General features: G+C 42.7%; 1 pseudogene; it reads left to right on the top strand.

The window, feature by feature from the left end:
• Positions 1–4,375: 4,375 nt before the first annotated feature.
• LOC124015751 lies at positions 4,376–22,871 on the top strand (annotated as a pseudogene).
• Positions 22,872–24,331: the final 1,460 nt, after the last annotated feature.

A 24,331-nucleotide genomic window follows, 5' to 3' on the forward strand; every position in this document is an offset into this window, starting at 1 on the left:
AGGTGGACTGGGAACAGCAAGGAGTCATCATGTCAGGTAGTCCTGAGGCATGGTCCTAGGGCTCAGGTCCTCCGAGAGAGAGAAAGAAAGAGAGAAAGAGAGAATTAGAGAGAGCATACTTAAATTCACACAGGACACCGGATAGGACAGGAGAAGTGCTCCAGATATAACAAACTGACCCTAGCCCCCCGGCACATAAACTACTGCAGCATAAATACTGGAGGCTGAGAACAGGAGGGGTCAGGAGACACTGTGGCCCCATCCGATGACACCCCCTGACAGGGCCAAATAGGAAGGATATAACCCCACCCACTTTTCCAAAGCACAGCCCCCACACCACTAGAGGGATATCTTCAACCACCAACTTACCATCAACCCACTCAAGTGACGCACCCCTCCTAGGGACGGTATGAAAGAGCCCTAGTAAGCCAGTGACTCAGCCCCTGTAATATGGTTAGAGGCAGAGAATCCCAGTGGAAAGAGGGGAACTGGCCAGGCAGAGACAGCAAGGGCGGTTCGTTGCTCCAGAGTCTTTCCGTTCACCTTCACACTCCTGGGCCAGACTACACTCAATCATATGACCCACTGAAGAGATGGGTCTTCAGTAAAGACTTAAAGGTTGAGACCGAGTTTGCGTCTCTCACATGGGTAGGCAGACCATTCCATAAAAATGGAGCTCTATAGGAGAAATCCCTATAAGCCCATGTAATGCTTTGTAGGTTAGCAGTAAAACCCTGAAATCAGCCCTTTCCTTGACAGGAAGCCAGTGTAGGGCTAGCACTGGAGTAATATGATCACATTTTTGGGGGGTTCTAGTCAGGATTCTAGCAGCCGTATTTACCACTAACTGAAGTTTATTTAGTGCTTTATCCGGGTAGCCGGAAAGTAGAGCATTGCAGTAGTCTAACCTAGAAGTGACAAAAGCATGGATACCTTTTTCTGCATCATTTTTGGACAGAAAGTTTCTGATTTTTGCAATGTTACGTAGATGGAAAAAAGCTGTCCTTGAAACAGTCTTGATATGTTCTTCAAAAGAGAGATCAGGGTCCAGAGTAACGCCGAGGTCCTTCACAGTTTTATTTGAGACGACTGTACAACCATTAAGATTAATTGTCAGATTCAACAAAAGATCTCTTTGTTTCTTGGGACGTAGAACAAGCATCTCTGTTTTGTCCGAGTATAAAAGTAGAAAGTTTGCAGCCATCCACTCCTTGTGCTCGCCAGAGGTAGCCTGACTGCCATTAGGTAACGAGATGAGATCCTCAGACACATTGTGAGATCATATGCTGGCGCGGTTGGCCCTGGGTTCCTCCTAATGCAAGACAATGCTAGACCTCATGTGGCTGGAGTGTGTCAGCAGTTCCTGCAAGAGGAAGGCATTGATGCTATGGACTGGCCAACCTGTTCCCCAGACCTGAATCCAATTGAGCACATCTGGGACATCATGTCTCGCTCCATCCACCAACGCCACGTTGCACCACAGACTGTCCAGGAGTTGGCGGATGCTTAAGTCCAGGTCTGGGAGGAGATCCCTCAGGAGACCATCCGCCACCTCATCAGGAGCATGCCCAGGTGTTGTAGGGAGGTCATACAGGCATGTGGAGGCCACACTCACCACTGAGCCTCATTTTGACTTGTTTTAAGGACATTACATCAAAGTTGGATCAGCCTGTAGTGTGGTTTTCCACTTTAATTTTGAGTGTGACTCCAAATCCAGACCTACATGGGTTGATCATTTGATTTCCATGGATCATTTTTGTGTGATTTTGTTGTCAGCACATTCAACTATGTAAAGAAAAAAGTATTTAATAAGAATATTTCATTCATTCAGATCTAGGATGTGTTATTTTAGTGTTCCCTTTATTTTTTTGAGCAGTGTATATCCATTAATCTTTAAGAATATAATTTATAAATGATAAATGTCTCATGAGCTTAGTTCAACAGTCACTCCATGAGAACCCAAAATATAAGCTTGTTTTACTCCAATGTTTTACTCCAGAGACTGCAAGAAACCCTTTAATTATTGTGAAGATTATTGTTTCCCGAGTTCTTAGCTGTCTTGAAAGCACTGAAGTCGGAAGTCAGAGGTTTCAGATTTCCCAGTTGTTTTGAACGCAGCATTTATGTTTTCTGCTAACTCCCGATTTCATCACTACAAGCGTTATTTTATTGCCAGATACTCTACATGCCCATCTGCTGGATAGGCCAAGTGCAAAGAGTGACTGGTCGAACAGCCAATGGAAATGCACAATTGAAATGCCCACCCAGCCAGGCTCAGCAAAGAGAAAGAATGAGCGAGAGAGCAGGGTTGTACACCACAGTTACACATAGTTAAATGCAATACGTCATTCCAAAATGCTGACAAATGCTGACATTTAATCGATTACAAATTGCACGACCCTCACATGGATGAAATAAAAAAATACCAAACCCTTCCCCTGAGTGAAACTGAAAAAGCACGACCCTCCCCCATTTTCCTGTGACCATATTTTTACGAAGACCATTTGATTCTGAGCTCGTACATATACAGTGTGTATGTGAAAACTATTTCTAAGATGCATACTTTCAGTTTTTCCGAACTCACTTCACTTTCGCATACAGTGGGAAATTTGCGCATATTAAACACACCGCTGGAACACAGATGAAACTGTTTACATGTCCTAATAATTCGAAAGATTTCTCAGAAAACCAGATGTTCCAATTATTAGTGTGCATGTAAATGTACTAATTGACTTCAATATAAAAGGTCTGAGTGCTTTGATAGTGAACTGGCCAGTGCATTTGCAAGGACTTTTCCTACCACCACTTATTTGCATCACGTGGCATGCTCCACTTAGCTCGTACCACAAACTAATAAGGGTCCACGAAGATGCACGTTTGACTTTGTTTGGGACTGAAAAACATGTTTGTAGGCTTTAATCATTTAATCAATGACAAAAAAAGGATAGAGAACATGTTGGATCAATATGGGAAGACCACTGAGTCAATCTTTACTTCATTGACTGTTTTAACGTGTCCACTCAGTGAAGCGTGAAACATAATATTAAAATCCCCTGCATGCTTTGCTTTATGTACCACAGTTAAGGGGGTGAAGATGAATGTAGCCTAGTTATATAAATATGATGCTTTAGGTTGTTATATTGGTTCACATGTGCTTTCACTTGTTTTGATGGCTAATAATGGATTATACTGAGCTTGGCCTGTTTCTCTTTCAGTCCAACTGTGGAGTTGGTGATAAGTGACGTGGAGTTTAAATATTTCTGTATATTTTTATTTTACGTTCGCAGTCTGCCCATATATTTTGTGGGGGAAAAAATGGTCATCATTTTGTTCTAACCATTTACAAAAATGATACAATCTACATGGTTCAGTTTTTTATTTTATTTTATTTATTTCACCTTTATTTAACCAGGTAGGCTAGTTGAGAACAAGTTCTCTTTTACAACTGAGACCTGGCCAAGATAAAGCATAGCAGTGTGAACAGACAACACAGAGTTACACATGGAGAAAAAACAATTAACAAGTCAATAACACAGTAGGGGAAAAAAAGAAAAAAAAGAGTCTATATACATTGTGTGCAAAAGGCATGAGGAGGTAGGCTAATAATTACAATTTGCAGATTAACACTGGAGTGATAAATGATCAGATGGTCATGTACTGGTGTGCAAAAGAGCACAAAAGTAAATAAATATAAACAGTGTGGGGATGAGGTAGGTAAATTGGGTGGGCTATTTACCGATAGACTATGTACAGCTGCAGCGATCGGTTAGCTGCTCAAATAGCAGATGTTTGAAGTTGGTGAGGGAGATAAAAGTCTCCAACTTCAGCGATTTTTGCAATTCGTTCCAGTCACAGGCAGCAGAGAACTGGAACGAAAGGCGGCCAAATGAGGTGATGATCAGTGAGATACACCTGCTGGAGCGCATGCTATGGGTGGGTGTTGCCATCGTGACCAGTGAACTGAGATAAGGCGGAGCTTTACCTAGCATGGACTTGTAGATGACCTGGAGCCAGTGGGTCTGGCGACGAATATGTAGCGAGGGCCAACCCAGTAACTGGAACATCAACTGAAAAATGCATAAACTTCACATGGACAACTCAACCCTATATCTCTAACTATCAAATAGAACATACAATATGATGTTCATTAAAGATGTTGAATAAATTCAACGTATTTTCAGATCAAATATTATTTTGGCATTTGTGTGTGTGTATCTGCATGGCAAGAACAATGCCCAGTATCAGACCATAATAATCCAAACAAAAATCAGTCAGAAGGTTGAGGCTTTCAATCAAAGCACAAACAATGCTCCTACATCTTCCATTAATTCATGTAGGACCCTGCGGAAAAGCCACATCGTCTGAACTCGATAGAGACAATGGGAGGGGTTTGGGGTTTTTACGTCAGCTGAATTTGATTATTTTGAACGGGTCAAGATGGCGGAGAAGAGCGGGTTGAAGCATCGGAATCACTCTCAGCAAAATAGCGAAAACAGCACTTTCGAAGAAGGTATTATTTACCCTTAGTTTGTAAATTATATCTAAACAAATATAGTTAGGTTGTTTTGTGGGATTGACGATAATATCTCTGTTTCATTCTGAGCTAACGTTATCATGGACGAGGGAACGCTATCGAGTTCCAGTGCAGAGCATCCATCTCATTATTCGTTTCCTACTCAACATCACTTTTCAATTTTGGGAAGAACATGTTGAATTAAAATGAACGTCTTGATTGGGTCTGACTGAAACTAAATATTATGACAACCCAAATGTTTCAGTCCACAAAGTCAAAGCCTACCTAGCTGGGAATAATAAGTTAGCACTACACAATAAACTGGCTACTGACTGTTCCTTTTTGTAATGCTAGCTAGCTAATTTATGTTATCTGGCTGACATTTACGTCTTACTTGCTAGTTTTAGTAAATCCAGATAATCTTCGTTTTTTTGCCATCTAGCGAACTACCAGTATGTCTTGCCCCATTAGCCAACACTGCAGTATGTGAAGGCATGAACCACCTTATGTCAAAGCTAATGGTAATCTTCAAGTGTCAATGTCATTGTTCGATAGCTATTGGTAGCTAGCTAGCGTGAGCTTGTAAACTGCTAGCTAGCTATTATTATTGGCTAGTTTTAAATGAATGATCTAAGTACATGATGACCTGAATGACATGTGTTTTGTGTAACTAGCTAGCTATTTTAGTTGGCTAGCTGTCTAAATAGTTTGAGGTTTGTTAGAAGGTAACGCTCTAACGTTAGTCTACTGCAAACAGAATATCTAATTAGCTAGTAGCCTTGCCTACTTGGAATTAATTTGGCCAGCTAGACGTTAGTTAGCTGCTGTAGTAGCTGGTCTTATCTACTCTCTTACACAACCTCTCAAAAGGATTAACTAGCTAGTTTGCCTAGGCAGTTGACCATCAATGTTGGAATACTGTGCATTCTTGATACCTTAGCTTGCCAACTACTGTCATTAACTGTTTCAATACTGACTGCATGGAAGTAGGCCATTGCACTTTAACTGCTTCCACTATAAGCCCTAGAGATCAAGTTTGTTTACTTGCAGCAGTTGTTCCTGTAACCTTACCTAGCACTGCTGCATTGATGCACAAGTTTAGGGTAGTCTCGCATGGTGTGTTTTTGAACATTGCCAGCATTGGGGGTTGTAGGAATGGCTTGAGTTGAAGGGGATGTGAGCTTGAGCTCATGTTTTAAATGGATACTTTGGGATTTTGGCAGTGAGGCCCTTTATCTACTTCCGCAGAGTCCAATGACCTTCTGGATACCATTTTTATGTGTCCAGTATGAAGAAGTTAGAGGTTGTTTTGTGAGCCAATGCTAACCAGCATTGATTCACATAGACTTCCAGTCAATGTGTTAATTTTTACATTTACATTTAAGTCATTTAGCAGACGCTCTTATCCAGAGCGACTTACAAATTGGTGGATTCACCTTATGACATCCAGTGGAACAGCCACTTTACAATAGTGCATCTAAATATTTTAGGGGGGGTGAGAAGGATTACTTTATCCTATCCTAAGTATTCCTTAAAGAGATGGGGTTTCAGGTGTCTCCGGAAGGTGGTGATTGACTCCGCTGTCCTGGGGTCGTGAGGGAGTTTGTTCCACCATTGGGGAGCCAGAGCAGCGAACAGTTTTGACTGGGCTGAGCGGGAACTGTACTTCCTCAGTGGTAGGGAGGCGAGCAGGCCAGAGGTGGATGAACACAGTGCCCTTATTTGGGTGTAGGGCCTGATCAGAGCCTGGAGGTAATGAGGTGCCGTTCCCCTCACAGCTCCGTAGGCAAGCACCATGGTCTTGTAGCGGATGCGAGCTTCAACTGGAAGCCAGTAGAGAAAGCGGAGGAGTGGGGTGACGTGAGAGAACTTGGGAAGGTTGAACACTAGACGGGCTGCGGCGTTCTGGATGAGTTGTAGGGGTTTAATGGCACAGGCAGGGAGCCCAGCCAACAGCGAGTTGCAGTAATCCAGACGGGAGATGACAAGTGCCTGGATTAGGACCTGCGCCGCTTCCTGTGTGAGGCAGGGTCGTACTCTGCGGATGTTGTAGAGCATGAACCTACAGGAACGGGCCACCTCCTTGATGTTAGTTGAGAACGACAGGGTATTGTCCAGGATCACGCCAATGTTCTTAGCGCTCTGGGAGGAGGACACAATGGAGTTGTCAACCGTGATGGCGAGATCATGGAACGGGCAGTCCTTCCCCGGGAGGAAGAGCAGCTCCGTCTTGCCGAAGTTCAGCTTGAGGTGGTGATCCGTCATCCACACTGATATGTCTGCCAGACATGCAGAGATGCGATTCGCCACCTGGTCATCAGAAGGGGGAAAGGAGAAGATTAATTAATGTTAATGTTAGTTAGCAATTTCCTTCAAACTAATATAAAATTGTATTAAAATATATGGTATCCACAAGTTTCTTACTCTGGGGAAGTAGATAAAGGGCCTCTTGCTGAAATCCTGAAGTATTCCTTTAAGTTGGTTCTGCTAATGTGGACATAATTTGTACTTTTTGAAATGAGGCAAGGTCAGAGGTGTAGGAATTAAAACTTCTTGGAATTGTTAGGAAAAAAAATAAATGTTTCCATACAAGGAGAGAACTGCGTCTGACCATCCAACCAGGCATGGGAGATTAAGATGGCACATTTGTAAAAGGAAAGCTATTATTGGGATAGGGCAGGAGCCCATCTCCTGTGTCTAAAGTGTGAGGCTACTGTCTGGCTATCCAATTAAATGTTTTCCTATCCAATTTTCTCCCCATTTCCACCCTTAAGACCTAGGCCAAGCTTTTGAACCTCTTGGCTAACATTTTATGTGCTAGCTAGCTAGCTAGCTTAGTTGGAGCAGCCATTTAGCATAGCTTGCTCTCTCAACCAACATGCATATCCTGCAGTAATGACGACCTTAGTATGCTTTAATTTGTACTTAGACTGCCTACTGACTAGCAATACACTGAGTTCGTGAGTCCAGATATCATCCTAACATGGCATTATCTGTGACACAACTGTCTCAGTGGACAACTGCTGACGGAAGAGATCTCTGGCTATAGGATGGTGACTAGGATCAGCTTCCCCTCTCGCAATCCTGACCTTAACGATTAGTAGGAGAAATACCAAACTGACTCGAGAGCAATGTCTATGCAACTTCAGCCTACACTGATATCTGCGCATGCATCTGAACAGAGTGCTGATAAGTGAGCAAGAGAACATTGGCCTAAGTGAACAACATTGCAGGGCCTAGGTTAGCTCCATTTGACCTATGGCATGATTTTAACAGATTAGTGTCCCTACCCCATTGACGTTTACATTTAAAATTTGTAAGGTTAGTGTTTAGGGATGTCCCAAGAATCCTGCATAGCACTAACCTATTAAGAATGGTTGATTCCTCTAGAGTCTAGACCAGAGGTGGGCAAACTTTTTGACACACGGGCCACAATGGGTTCTAAAATTTGACAGAGGGGCCGGGCCAGGAGCATTTGGAGGGAGTGTTTGGGCCGGATATACTAAAGCATTAAATGTAGTGTGTGCAAACCTCATGGCACAGTAAGAACACTACAACCCAATTTATTAACTGTCTTTCAAATGTGAAAAATAGCCCTTATCAGTTAATAAATTTGTCTCAAGGAATATGCAAGATATGGCATTTACATACTATTTCGCAGATACTGGGAGGAGGAAATGTAAATAGATTAAAATAACATACGCACCGTGATTTATCAAGATTGCGTCTGTTTTTAATAAGTTTCAATCAAAGGTGCAAAGTTAAAGAAATCAACATTTATTGAAAAATGGAATCACTTTCAACATTCAAAACATATTATTACACAACGAAATACTCAAGCTCAATAATATCTACTTGTGTTAAACTCCGCAAAATCATGGATGGATTGTCCTGACCGCGCGCTCTACAAACTCGCCACGGACGCCCTCGCCTTCACGCGCAAACAGTACACGTGTATCGTGTACGCGTGAAGGCGAGGGCGTCCGTGGCGAGTGGAACGGTCGTTAAGACACTAACAGCAATTAAGGTCACAGTTATGAAAACCTAGGCCACTAAAGAGGCCTTCCTACTGACTCTGAAATACAACAAAAGAAAGATGCCCAGGGTCCCTGCTCATCTGTGTGTACGTGCATTAGGCATGCTGCAGGGAGGCATAAGGACTGCAGATCTGGCCAGGGCAATAAATTGCAATGTCCGTACTGTGAGATGCCTAAGACCGTGCTACAGGGAGACAGGACGGACAGCTGATTGTCCTCGCAGTGGCAGACCACGTGTAACAACACCTGCACAGGATCGATATATCCAAACATCACACATGGGGCGGCAGGGTAGCCTAATGGTTAATAGGGTTGGACTAGTAACCGGAAGGTTGCAAGTTCAAACCCCCGAGCTGACAAGGTACAAATCTGTCGTTCTGCCCCTGAACAGGCATTTAACCCACTGTTCCTAGGCCGTCATTGAAAATAAGAATTTGTTCTTAACTGACTTGCCTAGTTAAATAAAGGTAAAATAAAAAAAACATGCGGGACAGGTACAGGATGGCAACAACAACTGCCGAGTTACACCAGGAATGCACATTCCCTCTGTCGGTGCTCAGACTGTCCACAGTAGGCTGAGAGGGGCTTGACTGAGGGCTTATAGGCCTGTTGTAAGGCAGGTCCTCACCAGACATCACCGTCAACAATGTCTTATGGGTACAAACCCACAGTCGCTGGACCAGACAGGACTGGCAAAAAGTGCTCTTCAATGACGAGTTGCGTGTTTCTCACCAGGTGTGAGGGTCGGATTTGTGTTTTTCGTCAACGCAATGAGCGTTACACCGAGGCCTGTACTCTGGAGCGGGTTCGACGTCGACGTGAAGGGTCCGTCATAGTCTGGGGTGGTGTGTCACAGGTACCGATACAGTATGTATTGCAATTTTATTGCAATGGATGTTCCAAACAGGCTATTGATCACAGTCTTGGAAATAAGTGTTGGAAACATATTGGTTCACTATTTAAAACAATGGAGAACAAGCTATGAAGGAAGAATACTGGAGTTTTGGTGCAAGTACAGCCAAATAGCGCAAAAATAATACTGCAATATTATCAAAGCAATATGATGGTTTGTCAAAATTAATGTCCCTATAACAAGTTTTTTTCTTTTCTTGCCCCAGTCACTGCCTAATGCACACATGACTCCTTTCTATGCACACTGAAATTGCAAAATGCTTTCACAGGGCAATTCAGAGAAACCAAACAATAAGATTGTATTTTATAACTTGGCAATAGAACAAGCTATCAAATTATGCCCACTTGAACCAAATTGTGATTTATTATGAGTGGTTTTTGGATTGTATAAACAACAAATTGTGTGATGGTGGGGATGCTGGTGTTGTTCCAAACAAAACCAGTGTGCTTGCTGTAGTTCCTCAACGGCACTGCTAGGAGACCTCAAAAAGCATCTTATAGTTGAAGACTCTTGAGATATTTGAGTCACTCACATATTTGAGTCCTCTTGGCTGGTCCCCTGACGTTTGGCATGATAACATGTTGGTATATGAGCAAAGCGCTCAAAATAATGCAGCGTCTTCCTGAGCCATGAATTCGCTCTCATCCCGTACCTAGTCAGATCGTTCACATCACTTGCTCCTCCCAGCAGCATTGGCTTCCAGCTGCTACTTTGGCCAAACAAGCTTCTATTCTCTTCACGTCTATCCTCATAGGCTGTTAGAACCAATGGGTTCACATGTTTTATGAAAAACTGGGTCGGTTTTATGAAAAACTGGGTGGGTTTTATGAAAAACTGGGTCGAATCATGTTTTATGAAAAACTGGGTCGAATCAATCTTAAATCTTCCCTTCCCTCTGCTAACCCTTTTTCAGTTCAACTCCCCCTGTAATCTGAAAGCCATATTGCCCAGCCAGATACGGTGTAGGCCTAAACCCATTCAGTCCTTTCAGGACTCTGAAGGTGGTGTAGACCGGGACGGAGGCTAGTGATTACGCTTTCAAGTTCGTAATGCAGCCTAGCCAAATGGAGACATTGTGAATGGTCATCCTCTGGCTGTTACTCTAGATTAGGGTTCCTTGAGGGCTGCAGTGTGTAGGCTTTTGTTCCATTCCAGCTGTAACAATGCGACTCCAGGTGCGTTTAGCTAGTGCTGGTCACGAAGAAAGACCTGCACACACTTTGAACTCTCCAAGGCCGTGGATGCCCAATCCGGTGCTGCACTAGGTTTAGGCCTATGCCTACACAGACGTTTTCCGGCCACAGGATTCTGCATTGAACATGCTTTTTTAGTACAGGTTTAGGTTTGTCTAGGAGTTGTCCAGATGTTAGCTGCTGTGCCCTAGTCTGAAACTTGTGTTTAGTTTAACATTCTAATAGATGCCCATTGAGGTGCCCAATCAAGCATCCTTATTGCCCATATTAAGTCCACCAGGCTGTTTCGGTACTGCAGCACAATGGTCAGTGGTCAGTCAAGGCCATGGCTATGATGAACAGTTGCTTGTTGTGTAGATTTTTATCAAGTTATTCAATTAGCAATTAGCGCAAGACTGGTTGCTTTGCTCTTAAAACCCCTTAAATGTTACGCTCGTGTTATGCTGACCTAGTCTGAAATGACGGGGCTTTATTTGTCTTGCGTTCCGACTGGCTGGTGATGACTGCAGTGTCGTCTTCTGTAATGTGGTAAGGGTGGCTGCGTGTGCCCCTCATTATGGTCCCCCTCTCCCAATGGGCTGCCTGTCCTTGGGAGGAGCCCTCAGTCTTTATTAATGAAAGAATTTGGCAGGGTGATGTAGCGCTGGCAGGGCTGCACAGTCTGCCTGCTAGGTGTGTGTGTGCGCGTTTTTGTTCTAACTGCTCTAACCACTGTTTTTCATACCCCTTCGCAAACTGCTAACTTGGCAGCCCAGTTCCTGCCACTTTGTTTCCTGTTGTGCATTTCAGGGAGCGTATGGTACAGACTGTATTCTTTCAGATGTTTCACCCAAAGAGCAGCTCATCTATTCAGAGAATATCAGCATATATTGTAGTTCTTCATTGAATTGCATCCATAAAAGGTTAATGATAGTCATTTAGGCCTACTCATGATTACTGCTCTCCTATCGTTTGACTTGAATGTTGTTACTTTGGCATACTGACATGTCTGAAGTCAATAACCTTTGACATCAAAGCTTGTGACTTATGACTGGGACCCATTATTGATATGATTGCAGTCTGCTGTTTCTGATGTTTGAAGGGATGGTTCCCACAAATGAAATTATTTTAATCTCTTCCAAGGACCTTACTGGTGTGATCAGAGCGGGCGTCTCTCAGACATAGACTACCGGTCTAAACCACACCGTAGAAAAACGGGAAGCAGAAAGGCAACCAGACACACCAACTTGCTACTAGCTAACACTACATTTAGAAAACAAAATAATCTTTGACATCCCGGAATCTGCAGAGTACCTTTTTGATATTTTTAAATGGATATTATAGTTCCAAGATTTGGCCTTGTTCCATTAACCCAAGGTTTAGACTAGATAGGTTTAACATGGCTACATATTAGTCTTAGCATCATTGAGTGGAAAACGATGGCGTAATGGGTTAATATGCCCCCAAAATTTACACAGTTGAATTTATATTGTGGATGAACTAGTTGGCATATGCAGGTATCTCTGTGTAATATCCACTTTATATCTAACCAGTAACCACTTTCAGGTTTGAAATGGTTAAACTCTGATTTGGGAGGTTGACCTCTTAAGTTATAAATTGAGGACCTTTAATGATCCTAAACATCTCTCCCAGGTGAGCATGGGGTGGAGGATGTGCCTCATAAGATGAGCCCTGAGGAAGAGAAGGCCCTGTTGTCGGAGGAAGATACGTTGTCGGCCAGGCCGGTACAGATCGTTGTGGCTCACGAGGACGACCACGCCTTTGCGCTTGACGAGGCGGCGCTGGAGCGCATCCTGCTGCAGGAGCATGTGCGCGACCTCAACGTGGTGGTGGTGTCGGTGGCCGGTGCCTTCCGCAAGGGCAAGTCCTTCCTGCTGGACTTCATGCTGCGCTTCATGTACAACCAGGTGAGGCTATACACAGGTGTTCCTTGTACAGCCGACATGTACAATCAAGGCCTAAAATGAACTCCACCAGCCACTGTTAAAATGATTTTTTACTCAAATTACACCAACAAAACCCAGTAAAATAGATGTGTTGTAATGTATTACTAGTAATGTGGTACTTGATTTCATGTTTGTGACCCTATCACAGATTACCTTGGTAATGCAACGGATTCTGCCTGTGAGATTGAGTCTGACTAGAAGCTGCGTTGTCTTGTCTTTCCTTGCAATTGAAACAAACATAAGAGGTTGAACAAAACAATGTAAATAGCCAAGAAACACAAGGACAAAGTCTCACTTCGGTAGACTTTCATTCCAAGTAAATTAGACCTACTTTTATGCCTGTACCAGTGCTTCTAAAAATGTATTTTTCACTCAGCTCTTCACGTGTGCACCGCCCCCAGCCAGGCAGTGTTGCAACACTAGTTGGGATAGGCTATAGGATTCGTAGCTCTGACTTTTGCAATTTAATTTACCAGCTATGAAACGGTTTTGAAAACGGAAATATGCTACTGCAGCATTTATTTATCTATAAATGGGCTTTTATACATGACAGGAGAGGGAACACACAGGCTTATGTAATACATGTACATGTACTACATAAGAGAGACCACATAGGCATGCATTGTTACATGTAGAATTAGTTGTATTTAGGACACTTGGGGTCAGCTACATTAAGGCATATACAATTTAAAAACACTTAAGTGGCCGCATGTGTGTTAGTGTGCAGCCTATACGGACAACACACATGCTCTGACCCACCAGGTATGGAAATACACAGGAAAGCAATGAAAACACTGGCTCTCAACCCGCCAGTCTGGAACATAGTAGAATATGAGGCAGGGTTCAACGTTAACTTTTTTTGTTTGTTTGTTTGTTTTTTTGAGAGTAATCGGACCAAGGCGCAGCATGGTATGCGTACATTCTCTTTTAATGAATGAACACCGAACAAACCAACAAAATGAAACGACGTAACAACGTAAATTGATGTCAAACCCCTGTGAGAACAGTAGCACGGCTCATGTCACATGTCTGGTGAACTTAATGTGGGTCTGAGTGCTTTGTGACCTGTGGAATTTCGCTGCATTGAAGAGCTGCAACTGCGCTGTGAAATGATCCAGTGGCACTTATTGAAAATGTTGCCTGTGTTGGGCTACTTGGCAATGCTTTGGGACATCTGCTAACATGTGTCCTTTGAACAAGTAGGACTTTCAGGACACTCTATTGGCCCTGATAAAACATTTTACAAGGATGGACTTCAAACAAACTTGTTAGATGAAATCACACAACTAACCAGAAATTATACTTATCTTGAGTTGGAAAACATTGTCCTCATACTTTTCACTGAAAGTAAAACTGTTAAGAGCTGCGAGGAATTCATTCATGCTATTCATCGGACGCTTAGGGAGTCAACTTATCAGGATTTCTTCCACAACTTGCTAAACTCTTGTCAGTTAATTACCTTTCGCTGTTCATAACTTGTTTAGGGGGATTACCATAATCCGTTTGAGCTGTGCTTAAAGCTGATTTTTGGGTAGCACAATGCTTGGGACTGTGGCCTGCTTTTGTAAGAACTCTGCCCTTTATTCCGGGTATAAAGGCTGCTTTTGTGTGTGGCCCTCGGTTTGAGCGGGGATCACCATCAATAAGCAACTCAAGTATGCTAACAAACAGGAGGGTCTGGGTTAGGGGAGTTCAATCAGTAAAAATACCTAACCCCTAGACACTTCATGCATATCTGGAATACATCTGATGGGTATAAGCAGGTACTGTGGTATTTCTTGCCCTCTAATAGGCTTGGTAGGAACTGGACCATATTGCTCGCTTATACCTTTCAGGTTTACATGAATTGTCTAGGGGAAATGGCTGGAGGTTGTCTCTGGGCAAGGCCAGAGAGGACTGCTTCAGTCAACCAGAGGTGTGGCACTGTAGCTACATGGCTCATATCATCTTCAATCTCCTGCTTTGTCCTCTTTGTCCTTTCAGACATCCTGCTCCTGGCTGGGTGGGCTCGAGGAGCCACTGACAGGCTTCACCTGGCGGGGGGGCTGCGAGAGGGAGACCACGGGCATCCTGGCATGGAGCGACGTGTTTGTGGTGGACAAGCCAGACGGGAGCAGGGTAAATACAAAGTTGCTTTTCCCTTGGATGGGCACAAATTCTCCCAACTAATGTTGAATTGCTTGATTGCGGCATATAGCTGGATTTATAAAACAGATTTACGAACTTTGATTTTGGAGTGCAATGTCCCTTTTAAAGACACGATTTCAAATTTACAGTTGTCCATTTGGTTATTTCAACTGATTTAATACCCCTTGATTGGTGAAGAATATGACTTTGTAATTGATTTATCCTTTCTCTGAAAGGTTGCGGTTCTTCTAATCGACACACAGGGGGGCTTTCGACAGCCAATCAACCATCAAAGATTGTGCGACACTGTTTGCGTTGAGCACCATGACCAGCTCTGTACAGGTATGACACTCCCCCTCAGTGTTGTGTACCGTTGTTATATTAAGGTATTCATTACTCGAAGTAGGGGAGTTCTACACTGTGCGTATGTTTAATTGCCATTATTGAAAAAATCAATAATAGGGAACTGGGTGACTATAGGCTGTTTGGACGATGAATGCCACTCTTGCTATACCCCTTTTGCCAGTAAGTATCAGGTTTGAGGAATTGAAAAATTAGACATTTTCCTGAGACATGCCTTGAGTGCATGTTAAATACAGTTTATGAAGTTGTATTGTCATGTGCTAGTTCTAGACTGACTGAATACCAGACTTTCCTCCTCCCCATACCAACTTTTCAATTCATGCAAAACATTGATTGAAAGTGTGATCTCTAGACTTTAGTACAGGTTATTGATGTTTTGATGATTTGTCACCCGTTAGGTTTACAACTTGTCTCAGAATGTGCAAGAAGATGACCTTCAACATCTCCAGGTGTGTGTGTGCACGTGTGTGTTTGGATTGTTTTGGACGGTGTACTTACAATCTTCAACACTGTTTTGGCCATGAGCTTTGGACATTGACCTCCATGAACAGATTTGAAAAGGATCTTTACATTGTTATATCATAGCTCTTCAAGGGGAAATGTCTACATGATATTCCTTTGATTATCATCCATGCAATTGGAACTATTGTACTTAGTAGGTCATAAGTAGAGCACTTGTATGGAAGTGTATAGCTGCTTCCTCCCTTGTTGAAGATACACAATGGATGTTTTTAATTGCTAAATGAACTTCAAATTGACTTGAAATGTGACTGTACAGGGTACCCCTTTTGGCTCGAGCACCCCTAGAAGCAAAAGTTATATATAGCCTCTCTAAAACCTACTCAACAGAAGACTCTTAAATGAGGCGTGTTACTGACATCACTGTCCTATTAGACGGCAAGTCAGCTGCAAGACTTCTCGTTGTTATTAATAGATTGTTTGACTGACTTGACCTTTTTAACGAGGACGTGGAGTATTACTCTGATTTATAGCTGACTTTTGTTTGTCCCTACCTAGCTCTTTACCGAATATGGAAGGCTGGCCTTGGAGGAAATCTATGAGAAACCCTTTCAGGTATTGTCACATTTTTCTGCTGCCTTTCCTGAATTAATGGCCTGCAACGCATTTCTCATTGGATAATAATGAAGAGGAGATTTGTAAGTAATTGTGATGGCGCTAATAGGCATCTCTAGTCTTATTTCAATATGGCTGCCATTACTTGACACTTTGTGAAAAGTCTATAGTCCTATAATATCTTCAATATTTATTCCTTAATTGCCTTCCACAACAGACTTTAATGTTTCTTATAAGAGACTGGAGCTACCCTTACGAGCATCCCTATGGCTTGGACGGAGGGAAGAGTTTCCTGGAGAAGAGATTACAAGTACGCATTTTTTCACTTGCTCCATTTGTTTTAAGAAAATCAGAGCTTTAACTTATCTGACATTTCAGGAACTAAAGCACTTACACACGTTCTAATTATGCATCCACTGTTCAAACAGTCTGGTTTGTTTGCGCAGTCGTGCCAACTCCTATGGACAATGGTATGATAACGACCAGCTGTACAGCACATGGAAAATAAAAGCTGCACACTTGGGTTCTGAAGGAATAAATGTAATGGAAGCCAACACTCCGACAGCTATGCTGCCTTCAGGGTTATAACACAACCCGATCTGAGACGGGGCTAATTCAAACAAATATTTGTCCAACCATTTACTTGAATAAGCAAGAGTCTCTCCACTGTGTGCAGGTGAAACAGAACCAGCATGAGGAGCTGCAGAATGTCAGGAAGCACATCCACTCCTGCTTCTCTAACATTGGCTGCTTCCTCCTGCCCCACCCCGGCCTCAAGGTGGCCACCAACCCCAACTTTGATGGCAGACTCACAGGTACGCTACGCTATAGGAAAAGGTTGCTAAATTACTAATTATTAAGATTGCACACCTATCTCTGAGAGCATGAACCATTGAGGGCCATCTCTATTTTAAAATAGTCAATTTCCTCTTTTACTTCAGTGTATTGACAGTTCATGGTGCTGCCCATGCTAAAACAGGCTTTAGTCAAAGTACCCCTTAGCCAACTCTGTCAATTCCAAATAAACCAGCACCTACCCCAAGGCACTCCTGTAGATCTGAAGCGATTGGATAGGTCTAAGCATTATGGTCCGATTTCTACCAAGGCAATCAGAAGGTAAGGTGAAGCAATTACCATAATGCTATATGCGTCCAATTATCTCATATCCAGGTGTGCATAGGGAACATGGTTCACTGTAGACTTGTATTCTTGGATTTTAGAAGAAAAGTGCTACATAAATGTGATCAAATACAATACAAAGGTAATCTTTCAAAGTTATAACGTGTTTGCCTTTATAGTTGCATTTAAGGTCAGATGGCGGTTGGTAAATTTTTCACTGGTTTAAAGGGGAAATGTCAACAGACCTTTTTTCAATAAAGAAATGCATTTCCCACTTGTTACTCCCTCTAGATATTGATGACGATTTCAAGACTGAGCTCGTCAACCTAGTGCCAATCTTGTTGTCCCCGAAGAACTTGGTGGAGAAAGAAATCGGAGGATCCAAAGTGACGTGCCGAGACCTTGTACAGTATTTCAAAGTAAGTCGATCGTTTCAAACATTCCTCCTGAGCTTATACCATGCCATCATTAGCCGGCTTCCACCCAGTGCCCTGAACTTAGTCACTGTCACTAGCCGGATACCACCTGGTTACTCAACACTGCACCTTCGGGGATGCTGCCCTATGTACATAGACATGGAATAACTGGTCACTTTAATGTTTACAAACTGTTTTACTCATTTTATATGTATATACTGTATTCTAGTCAATGCCACTTTGGCATTGCTCGTTCTAATATTTATGTTCTTTCCATTTGAGATTTGTGTGTATTATTAGATATTACTGCACTGCTGGAGCTAGGAACACAAGTATTTCGCTACACCCGCAATAACATCTGCTAAATATGTGACCAATAAAATATGATTTACTATATACCTCTCCTTTTTATACCTTTTTTTCCCCCTCCTATACCTTTGCTCTTTTAATACCTTCTTCTGAATTTTTTTGTTTTCTTTTTTTGGCACAGGCATACATGAAAATATATCAAGGGGAGGAGCTGCCTCATCCTAAGTCAATGTTACAGGTAATTAACTCTCCAGATAGTCAATGATACATTCCCCTAACAAATAACTGGATTGTGTTACGAAATGAAATGGAATATTTTGATACTGGGGTAAAACTGGGAGGTACTACCTGAATTTGTCCAATTTAAAAAAAAATGTTTTCTGTTGCAAAATGTTCTTGTAAATACAACTCTGAAGCATGCTCATGTTTTCACTTGTCATTGACCAAATGTATTGTGTAGCATGAACATTTGTGGCGTCCCAAATCCTTTTAGACCTTATGATACTGTTTATGTCACCTGGTCAATGAGCGATTAGCAAACAATACATGCTTTTACTCATGGGCGTGGGTAGGTGTGCCCCTTTCTGACCAAGATTTATCTATTTAGATGGCCCTTTGGGCTCGAACACCCCCAGAGACGCGTTACTTCTGGGGGTGCTCGAGCCCAAAGGGCCCTCTAAACACGTATTCCATATAGCCTCTTTAAAACTTGAGTAGAATTTCATGCGTATGTATAATTTTGATACACCAAAGGGACCTAATCTCAGGACGGCTGCGTTTTCCACTCTGCTTTCTTCCGCTGTCACCTAGGCAACGGCTGAAGCCAACAACCTTGCAGCTGTTGCAGGAGCAAAAGACATTTACAACAAAGGCATGGAGCAGGTAATTGAACAATTAACTTTCAGTTTTAAGCATCTGACTAATAAAAGCAGTCGAAGCGTTCACACCTGTGCAGATGAGATTTGGCATGTTACTAGCTACGTAATACTCGAGATTGATTCAGTTGTAAAGCTTTTTTTGTTAATTTAACCACATCTTAATTAAACGGCTGTAAATAGCTCTGTTTTTGCTCTCAGCAAAGTTGTGCCCTCCTAGCGCCTACATCGAGATATGTGATGACTCCTTGTAGATCTGAAAGGATTTTGTTGATTTAGTCCCGTGTATAGCACCCCTTTGTAGTCTGGTGTGCAAGATGTACACATTTAAATTGTTTCTTCTGTATTGCTCTATACTGAAAAAAAATATAAACGCAACATGCAACATTTTCAATGATTTTACTGAGTTAGTTCTGTGAGGGCATAAGCCCCCCCCCCCTCTGGGGAGCTAGGCACTGCCAATCAGAATGAGTTTTTCCCTACAAGGGCTTTATTACAGGCAGAAATACTCCTCAGTTTCATCAGCTGTTTGGGTGACTGGTCTCAGACGATCCCACAAGTGAAGAAGCGGGATGTGGAGGTCCTGGGCTGGCGTGGTTACACGTCGCCTGCGATTTTGTGAAGCTTGACTGTACTGCCAAATTCTCTAAAACAACAAGAGCCTGCTTATGGTGGAGAAATAAACATGACATTCTCTGTTAACAGCTCTGGTGGACATTGCAATTGGCATGCTGACTGCAGGAGTCTCCCTAAAACTTGAGCATATATATATGTGGCACTGTTGTGACAAAACTGCACAGTTTAATAGCCTTTTATTGTTCCCAACACAAGTTACACCTGTGTGTAATGATCATGCTGTTTATTCAGCTTCTTGATATGCCACACCTGTCAGGTGGATGGATTATCTTGGTAATGGAGAAATGCTCACTAACAGGGATGTAAACCAATTTGAGTGAAATAAGCTTTGTATGGAACATTTCTTGGATGTTTTATTTCAGCTCCCGTAACCAAGACTTTACATGTTGTTTTATATTTTGTTCAGTGTAGTTCTCCCAGATCTGAGGGGCAAAGAGATGTCTACTTAGAGGCTAGGGGTAGATTTGCGATCGGAAATGTTCTTGCATCTGTCAGATGCCCAGCCCATATGGGCTTATAAGACACTGAATATTCAATAAGTAAATGAGTTGCATTATGTGTGTCCCCCTCATAGCGAACTCTCCTTTCTCCCAGGTTTGTGGAGGCGACAAGCCCTACATGGCCCCCGATCAACTGGAGCGTGGCCACGCGAACCTGCTGCAGGTGGCGGTTAAACACTTTCGCTCGGTCAAGAAAATGGGCGGCGAGGACTTCTGCCGGTGCTACCAGGAGCAGCTTGAAGCAGAGCTGGACGAGGCCTTCACGAACTTCATCAAGCACAACGATGGCAAGAACATCTTCTACGCGGCGCGCACGCCAGCCACTCTCTTCGCTGTCATGTTCGCCATGTACGTGGCGTCGCTGGTCACGGGCTTTCTGGGTATCAACACAGTGGCCATGGTTTGTAATCTCATTATGGGTGTGGCACTGGCTGCACTCTGCCTATGGGCCTATGTGAAGTATTCCGGCGAGTTCCGCGAGGTGGGCAGCGTCATCGACCAGGTGGCCGAGACCCTGTGGGAGCAGGTGGGTGATCCGGGAGTGGAGGTTAGGGGGGAAGAAATGCCTGCGGCACGCACGTCTTTTGATCAGACTATTTTGCATGTTCTGTTTCTCTTTTGCTTGGGCTCTTTCACTCACTTCTATTTCTACGCCTCTCATCTCCCTTTTAATGTATACATTTTTTTCCCGCTCCCTTTCGCTCTTTTCCTTTCTACTCTCTTCCCTTTTCTTTTCCTGTCTCACCCCATCCTGCTTACTCTTTCAGAGTGTTTTCTCCCAAACTCTTTCTCCTGTTCTTTTCCTAACCTGTCTGGATGTGACTGAATGTGATTCACCAAAACACCTCTTTTCTCTTAAACCATAATTTCCTTATCAGCCCCAAATGTGGTTCCTTATCTGTCTTTGTCTCTCTGGTTGAACCCTGATACTTTACCCTTTCCCCAGAAGTGTGCACCCGCCACTTAAAATAAATGTATTCGTGTAAGCGTTGCCTGGGAGTTTCAACCATTGTTAAACCTGAGGGAGGGTGCAAGTGCACACTTTGGTAGAAGGGTAGAGAATTGGGATGCCTCTCTCACTACTTCCCCCACTAATTAGTGTTCCATCTTTTTTTTAAACTTTGTGCTTGCCACAGAGGACTCCACGAAAGGTGAGGTGGATGGAGGGGAAGAAAGGCTCCCATCTTTTGTCATTTTGGAGGCAAAAATACATCACTACTAATGTCATTAACATGGACACAATACTTCCCTTGCCTTGTTTTCAGATATTTTCCAAACTCTTTGAGGTGGCGAGGAGTCGAGTCCAGTTGGATTCCTTGATAACGACCCAGAGAACAAGACTGGCCTCCAACAACAATGTCAAGAAGAAAAACTAGCCCCTGCCGGTTTCCAGTGTCCATTTTTAGGACTATATATAAATGTATTCTTTTTTGATAGCTCATGGTCCCCATGCCATGCTGGTTTAGAATTTAAAAACTGAATTTTATACCTGGTTCTCACCACAAATGTAGAGTACAGGTTGGCACTTTCATGGTTGATTTGTTTTCTCATTACATGTTGAGGGGATTAAGAGGTTAAGGGTGGGTAGGGTGACATTGGGTGCTTAAGTTTTATCACGTGTGTGCATGATTAGCTGTCACGATTTCCATTTTTGGTATGGATGAACATACTAATGAACAAATTAAGCTTGCTTTCCTTGCTCCTTTCACTCCACCTCCAGTTGGTTTTATTCTATTTTTCCCCCACTTCCTTTCATTTGATGTCACCCCCTCTCCTCCTTTTGTCTTTCCCACCACTCTTGTCTCTCTCCCCAGGTGTTGAAGCCTCTGGGCGATCACTATAGGCTAACATTAGGCTGAGTGTGGTCAACAGTCTCTGCTTGTCTGAGCGAGCAGGTGTCGCAACACGCCAAGTTAGAGTAAATGAGTGACTGATGGTCCACTTCCCACACTAACATTGCCAACCTGCCCGTAGAACCAAAGTTTACAGCTTTACCCTCTGTAATTGGTCATAGCCACTTGTCACCTAACTCAGGCACCCAATGAGAAGGCGGCATTACGAGCGGTTAGCAGTGCAGGGAATGATGAGCCCGTCTCTTCTTCCTTGATCAGACTGCTCATTGGATGTCTTGTGAGATCCACCCCCCCCACCCCCTCATGGAAACTGATTGTTATAGTGACAGGACATTTTGTGGCAATTTATTTAAGCAGGACATTTTTCAGCTCAGTAGTTTGTGGTTGTCTGGGACAGGCAGCGTTTAGAGATCTGTTTAAACCACAATTTACTCGTCTTTTCTGTAAGAGCTTTCTTGTTTTCTTTCCCACTTGTCTGAGTGAATGGATAAAAATCAATGTAAGAACAACCACTGCCTGCTTATCAGTTCAGCATCACCCTCCCCTCACATCTCTCAACCAGTTGCTCTTAAGATGAATCATTTAGTATATTTCTATTCTAGTATTAGAATTGTTATTCTGTTGAAATTATTCCATCCAGACCATTACCACCAATGTGCTGTTTTGTACAGTTATTTTTTTTTCTCATCAAAAATGGGGCATGTGTACGAAATATACATATATAAATACATTTTCTATACCTTTTTTGTAGCTGGAAGAGCAATGGTTGTGGTAGGCCACTGTGCAGTTTACTGTATTTAAATGAATGATTTTGTGATTTGTGTATGTCCAATAAATTATTTTTTATATACATTTGTAAAGTAATCCACATTGAGCACTGCAATTCCACCCCTGCTGACAAATGTTTGTTAACTTAATTTGTCTTCTGTTGCAGTTTAAAGTTATTTCGTTAATTTATTTTTCAATACAAGATTAAAACAATACCACAGTATATGAAGTAATGCTTGCTTGGTCCGTTTGTACAGACCGAGGGGTACACATTCAGCAGTGTTGGGGTAGTGAACTACATGTAGTAATTTAACTAGAAGTACACACTTTTTTTTTTTGCAAAAGGGAAATAAAATATGGGTGACGTAGGTGATTACCTTTTGACATCAGACCTGCCTAATTCTAATTTGAAACAGTTTTAATAGCCTAAATTCCAGAATGACTCGTTCTTGCAATGTGTAGAAATGTCAGCTTTAGATAATTTATCAAGCAGTAGTTTGGATGTAGTGAACTACTTTTTCAAATGTATTGTTCTTAATGGTAGCTTAACTTCTCCCAGTGTGAAGAAATTAAGATACATATTCAGAGTAGCTTCCACAACACTGATATTCAGGCTGTACAACTGAGCAATGCATTTGACAATGGTTGTGACAACTGATATGCAATGTTTACATGGCCATTGATTGGTGTCTTCACAACACCTGTAATTTTTGTGCAGAAACTCCATTGTATCACAAGTTGTATGCACAGGAGGCTGGTGGGTGGCGCTATAGAGGGATGGGCTCATTGTCAGGGCTGGAATGGTGTCAAGTGTGGTTTCCATACGTTTTGTGTTCGATACTGTTCTATTCCATTCCAGCCATTACAATATGCTCATCCCACCAGCTTCCATTGTATGCCATTTGTACAAATTCGCTGTACAGGGCAAGAATGTTGACCCAGGGATGAGTACAATTTGGGAATGTAAATTGTCTTTAATTGTGGCTTCATGGTGTAATAGTGAGGAAGTTGATAATCTTCTCTATTTCTAGCTCCACAATGAGATGGGGTGCCGGCCAGCCTGCCAGCTTAGTGGAGTCTACCACTTGCACAGTCTGTAGTCAGCTCAGCTATCCCAATTGAGACCGTGTCTGATTCGATCTAGGTTGGGCAAAACTAAACATGGTGGTGTTTTGCTTGAGCAATCTCACTGGAATAAAGACCTACTCCATTCCTGTCATTATTGAGATTGTGATGTCTCACAATAGGGCTACTTCATGTTAGATCCCTCACTTTCAAGGCAGTCATAGTCAATTAACTAATCACTGATCAACACCTTGATGTGATTGACCTGACTGAAACATGCCTAAACCTGATAAATGTACTGTGTTAAATGAGGCCTCACCTCCTGGTTACACTAGTGACCTTGTCTCGCAGAGGTGTTGCTAACATTTATGACAAGTTATTTCTACTGTTTTACAGGCCTCCTGAGCTGTATACAGTGTTCCTCTCGGAGTTCCCTGAATTCCTATCGCACCTTGGTAGTCATGGCAGATAATAGGCACATTTTTGGTGACTTGAATATTCACATGAAAAAGTCCTCAGACCCAAACCAAAAGGCTTTCGGAGCCATCATCGACTCAGTTGGTTTTGTCCAACATGTCTCTGGACCTTCGCATTGCCACAGTCATACCCTGGATTTAGTTTTGT

The sequence above is a fragment of the Oncorhynchus gorbuscha genome, linkage group LG26 (assembly GCF_021184085.1).
Source record: "Oncorhynchus gorbuscha isolate QuinsamMale2020 ecotype Even-year linkage group LG26, OgorEven_v1.0, whole genome shotgun sequence".
Lineage (NCBI taxonomy): Eukaryota > Metazoa > Chordata > Actinopteri > Salmoniformes > Salmonidae > Oncorhynchus > Oncorhynchus gorbuscha.